This window comes from Palaemon carinicauda, chromosome 29 (genome assembly GCF_036898095.1).
Source record: "Palaemon carinicauda isolate YSFRI2023 chromosome 29, ASM3689809v2, whole genome shotgun sequence".
NCBI lineage: Eukaryota > Metazoa > Arthropoda > Malacostraca > Decapoda > Palaemonidae > Palaemon > Palaemon carinicauda.
In genome coordinates this window covers 94,402,193-94,408,192 of record NC_090753.1, presented here as the reverse complement: position 1 = coordinate 94,408,192, position 6,000 = coordinate 94,402,193, and the positions used below count along the sequence as shown (strand labels likewise).

Genomic DNA, 6,000 nt, shown 5'->3' with positions numbered 1-6,000 from the left:
TTTCTCATTGCTGATAATAACATTGTCTATGTTTATTCTCAGTTCGTGTAGTCTGTCTGAATTTGTTTCAGCTCTGGTAGTCTTTGTTTTTATCTGTCTCATTTCTGGAAGTCTTTGTCTATGTTGTTTCAGTAGTGGTAGCCTTTTTCAGTGTTTGTCTCTGTTCTGGTAGCCTTTATCAGTGTTTGCTCCGGTGTTGGTTACTTTTGTCTGTGTCTGTCGTAGTTCTGGTAACCTTTGTCTGTGTTGGCCTCAGTATGTTAACCTTGTCTGTGATTGTTTCACTTCCAGTGGCTGTTGTGTGTGTTTTCTCATTGCTGGTAATAGCCTTGTCTGTGTTTGTCTCAGTTTGTGTAGTCTCTGTCTAAATTTTTTTTCAGTTCTGGTAGTCTTTGTTTATATCTACCTCATTTCTGGTAGGCTTTGTCTGTGTAATGTTTCATTGTTGGTAGCCTTTTTCAGTGTTTGTCTCTGTTCTGGTAGTCTTTATCAGTGACTGCTCCAATATTGGTAACTTTTGCCTGCCTGTCTCAGTTCTGTAGCTTTTGTCTGTTTGTATCATTGGTATTAGCCTTACAGCACTTGTCTCAGGTCTAGTTGCCTCTGTCTGTATTTTCCGTAGTACGAGTAGCCTTTGTTTGCTTTTGCCTCAGTACCATCACGTTTTTATACATTTGTCTCAGTTCTAAATAAATTTGTTTTATGACTGTCCCATTTCTGGGAGGCTTTGTCTCAGGCCTGGTACCGTTTTTTTCTGTGTCTGTCTCAGTTTTGGCAGCCTTTGACGGTTTTTCATAATCATGGTAACCCTTGTCTGTTTTTCTCAGTTCTAGATGCCTTTTCCTGTCTTTCCCTCAGTGCTGTAACATTTTTTTCTACATTTGTTTCAGTGCTGGCAGAGCCACTGAGGGGGGCAAGCCAGCCTCAACTTGGTGCCGATCCCAAGCTCCGGTAAATGGGGAGGGTTGGCGGCAGGAAAGGCATCCGGCCATGAAAAATTAGCCAAAACCAATATGGTCAGTGGAGATTGTGAGATTAGAATTAATGCTAGGGCGTCCTCCGTAGGCGACGCATTGGGACCTCGCCTGACCCCTTCGAAAACTCGGCAAGGGCTACCCAGTCATAGGCGGGCTGGGTTAAAGATGTAAATGGAGAACGCTAGCCAGAAACATCGACCCCGCATAAAAGTGGGAAAAGATGCAGACAAAGAAGAATTTCAGTGCTGGTAGCCATTGTATGATTTCTCTCAGTTCTGGTAGCCTTTGTTTGTATTTACCTCAGCACTAGTAGTTCTAGACTCAGCGCTAGTCGTCTTTGCATCTCAAATGGTGGTCCTGATTTCAGTACCAGTAGGCGTCCTCTCATTACATGCATTCTCAGAGCTGGTAGCCTCTGTGCAAATAGTAGTAAATTCTTTTATGGGAGATTTTGACTCAGTAATGGCACCCTCAAGAAAGCAAACTCAACCCAAGATAGTGGGAGACCATGGTACAAAGGCTATGGCACTACCTAAGACTAGGGAACAATGGTTTGATTTTGTAGTGTCCTTCTCTTAGAAGAGCTGCTTTACCATAGCTAGAGAGTCTTTTCTACCCTTACCAAGAGGAAAGTAGCCACAGTAGTTAATCCATTGAGAGAAGAATTGTTTGGTAATTTCAGTATTGTCAAGTGTATGAGGAAAGAGGAGAACATATAACGAATAGGCCAGATTATTCTATGTATGTGTCGGGAAAGATGACATGAACCGTAACCAGAGAGAGGGATCCAATGTAGTACTGTCTGGTTAGTCAAAGGACCCAATAAACCTCTATCGGTAGTATCTCAATGGGTGGCTGGTGCCTTGGCCAACGTATTACTAAATGTGTGTGTATATATATATATATATATATATATATATATATATATATATATATACACACACACACACACACATATATATATATATATATATATATATATATATATATATATATATATATATATATATATATATATATATATTGTGTGTGTGTGTGTGTGGAGGAAGTTGAGTTAAATGATACGGTGATATATAAAGTGACCTCCATAAGTATATAACTTAAATTAATCACAGATTATTCGGTGCTTCGTCTGAGCATCGAGCTAACTCTCAGAGAGAGAGAGAGAGAGAGAGAGAGAGAGAGAGAGAGAGAGAGAGAGAGAGAGAGAGATTAGTGCTAATGATTCAGCTATTAATATTAAACTAGCTAAGATCTCATCTCCATGTGATTGCATACGTCACACACGATGAAATGCAATAGAAAGTTCAAAGGGTCGAAATGATTTTGTTCACTCATCTAATTAATTAAAGAGTGAGAGTGCGAGCCTTCTTCGCTCTTAAATAAACGAGTGAACGTATATATTACGCTCACACATACGCACACATATACGGACCTTTCCTATTAAACTGTGCTTTCGTCTTTCTATTTTTTTTTTAAGTTTAAGCATTGGAGATTGACCTGCGCATTTTGTTGTCCGTTTTCACTAATGGTATATCTATTAACTACTCCAATCATCTATGATATGATATAAGTATATTATAAATTGTTAATATAAATTAATAAAATTATAAAAAGAATGTTTTTTAATGCATACTAATAGGAAGATTGATTAAATTTCCCCCTAAAACGAGGTGTCGTCGCCGATGCCAACGAAGAAACCGAACATATCGGACGAGTCTTCCGAGCGGGATTGATTTCTGCCGTTATTACAAGTGAAAACTCATCCCAAATAACACATAATATTAGTTTTCACTATCATACCGTAAATGTCAAGTTTCATGTTGAAACTTAGTGTGAATTTCAGCTCAAACTAAAGTAAATAAGATAAGCGGTCGATTTGCTGGTCGCCGTAGGAACCACATAACGGACCAGTTTGCAGACGACAACATGGCTGCTCTCTGCTATTGACGTTTGGCGGGGATGAAATTTGACAGTTTTCGCCTCGAGTTATGACACGACTCTCCGATCTTTTCTGGGTTTACATGAAGGTAAGTAGAAACTTTCTCGGATTCGTTCTGTCTTGTAAGAAACGGGCATACGTCTTAAAAACTGACAGTAATAGTGAAGAAGGAGAAAGCTTCTTGGTTTGTTTTGACAGTTCGTAGATTTGGGGTCAACTAAGGGGAGTGGCTCGTCTGTGGGAGATAATTGGTGATTTAACTGTTGATTGACAGTTAGGGTTAACAGCTGTTCATGATGATTCGTGGTGATTTAAAGGCCTAATCACGTCTGCCTTGAATTGGTGATTCGATTTTCGTTAATGGAGCTCTAGGGTAGGCTGGCGTTGCATTAATGAAATTTCGGTCGAATATGAATTAATTTAGCTTAACGAAGTATTTATCCGCCAATATCCCTTAATTACACAAATATAAGATAATTAGGTTCGAATTTTGTCAATGGAGCTCTAAGGTGGGCTGGCATTGTAGTAATGAGTTTTCGAGTCTAATATAATTTGATTTAGCTTAATGAAGTATTTTAACCGCCAATATCCCTCAGTTACACAAATATGAAATAATTAGGCTACAGTATGGTGAATATGTACATTAGACTGCCAAATGTTACGATCTTGTGTATTATAGGCTAGATATTTACTGGTGCCTTTATATGTCGGCGGCCAATTCCTCCAGCGAGTATAAAATTTGGACACCAACTAAACTAAACTTGCCTTCTTAACCTAACCTACAATCTGTATCCTTACTTACCCAATTAGGGGCAAACGCCCCCCTGCAACCCCCGTTACATTGCCGTATTCTTAGTCAGCCATCATCATACATACACCCCTATTTATTAAAACACAATATCTCTATATTTGTTGGACATGAACTAGGCGTCTAATAAGTCTTTTATTCCGCGTCCACATAATATCCGTCGCCGTCTTTCAATTAGTTCATTAGCATGTTGCATAAGATTTATCATAGTTCTGACCATCCTTTACATTCAGATCTTCCCAGAGAGTACCACCCTGTTTGCAATACTAGGTATGCAGTTGATTCTAATAGTCAGGCCTTCTCCATCGTGAGGGTCAATACTACACTGTATTGAATAGTTTTATCCCAGCTGTGACCAAGTTGTAAAATGATCTTCCTAATCGGGTAGCTGAATCGTTAGAACTTCAAAAGTTTCAACTTGCAGCAAATGCTTTTATGTTGAACAGGCTGACATACGTCTCTGTTTATAGCTTATGTACGAGAGATCTATTTTAACGTTACTGTTCTTAAAATATTTATTTTAATTGTTCATTACTTGTCATATAGTTTATTTATTTCTACATTTCCTCACTTCACTTGGCCATTTTCCCCTGTTGAAACCCTTGCTTTTCCAACTAGGGTTGTAGCTTGGGTAGTAATAATGATAATATTAATAAAAAGTGTCACGGGTGTATTTACAGATACTTTGTACTGTTCTGGTGGAAATATTTTATCAAAACCAACATTTTTCATATCGTGGACTTCAAAAGATGTCTAAAGTTATGACTGAAAAACTATACTTTAAAAGGGAAGCAAACAGAACACCACCACCTAACCCAAACTAGGAGTTGTATTCATACTTACCTAAGGGTGATGGCTACGCCCATCCTTTGCGACCCCCCCTTACCAGACCGACGCATCCTTAGCTTAACCTGAGACTCGAAGTTCAACCCTGTGTTCGCTTCCCAACCAGCTTACCAGCTTCTCTCACTGCAATGTGTCATTAAATGACTACTGGATGTTTAGAACAAAATTGTTCAAGAAGAGTTGAGGAACCACTAATTTCAAGAGGAATGAAGCTGTTGCTATTATTGCATTTTTAAAACTCCCCTTAATTTCATTTTCAAGTTTTAACTTTTTGTAATTCATATAAGGAGTTATTTGTTGCAAATTACTGCTCGGAAGGAACCTGTGAGGGAGGCAGAGATCGATTGGGAGGGCAAAAATTAGAGTTAAGGTGAAGGATGATATGGATAGAAGAGGTCTGAGTGAAGGGGAGGCCCGTGATTGGAGACATTGGAGATGGCACATCAGTCAGCTGACCCCTTGGTAATTTAGTGACTTGAATTTACTATCTGGAATCAAATACCAAAAGTAGTGTGATTTGGTGATCGTCATTTATAAATAAGCGAGTATGAAAATAAGAGGTGTTTAGCATATTAAAAAGAGACCCGGTGAAAACAAAACAAAGATGGCAAACAGTATGCATTGTATATGCTGTCTATCATGTACAGTATTACACAAACTGTTCTATGTTATATGAAATTGTATTTAGGTAGAGATTATATCCACTTTGAATCTAGGATTATTAATTGGCAATTATATTTTTATGTTATCCACAGTACCTCTGTGATTCTTGCATTTTCTCTTGTTGTATTAAAAAATATGCAACCTGTCTTTGCTGTTGAGAAAGAAAAATAGCCCAAACAAAGACTGTCAATTCTAATGAGTGTTAAAATGTTTTAGTATAGTACATTGGTATTATATATTGTTGACACACATTTGGTTATCGGTGGGCTATAGTTTTGAGTACTATATTACAAAACTTAAAATTACTTGAAGACAGGAAAATGAATTTGTCTATGAAAATATTCTTTGTTTAATGTGAATAAGAAAGAAATTTTACTATGAATAAAAAAACAGTACCATGCAGACCTAACATGAAAGTAGGTATGTACCTATGCAAGTTGTACTGTACGCGAGAGAAAAAAATTTGGGTGTGGGACAATTTTTTTTTCTCAATGGGTGGGTTGATGTTATTGTAGTATTGTTTTATTTGACTTCCTTGCAATTTTTTTTGTGTTCTAAATCCCTGTTGTGAGCTCTTTACAACAGAAGTCAAATAATATTTAGAGGTGCACGTGGAACAGAACAAACTTTTTATTATCGACCTTCCTTCAGTTTAGAACTTTCATGATTTGAAGTGTCCTTGATAATTTACTGACAAGTGTGGAAGGAATACAGATAAAGGAGAATGAAATTGAACAAATTGCTGTTTAGAAAAAGTGGTGTTT

General features: G+C 37.6%; 1 protein-coding gene across 2 annotated transcripts in view; it reads left to right on the top strand.

Moving 5' to 3' along the window:
• Window positions 1-2,684: 2,684 nt before the first annotated feature.
• The window catches only part of LOC137622367 (MAGUK p55 subfamily member 7-like), an 87,005-nt gene continuing 83,689 nt past the window's right edge, over window positions 2,685-6,000 (top strand). For both annotated transcript variants that reach the window (XM_068352960.1, XM_068352959.1), the window contains exon 1: window positions 2,685-3,007. The gene's annotated coding sequence lies outside the window, so the exon portion shown is untranslated. The remainder of the gene's footprint in view (window positions 3,008-6,000) is intronic.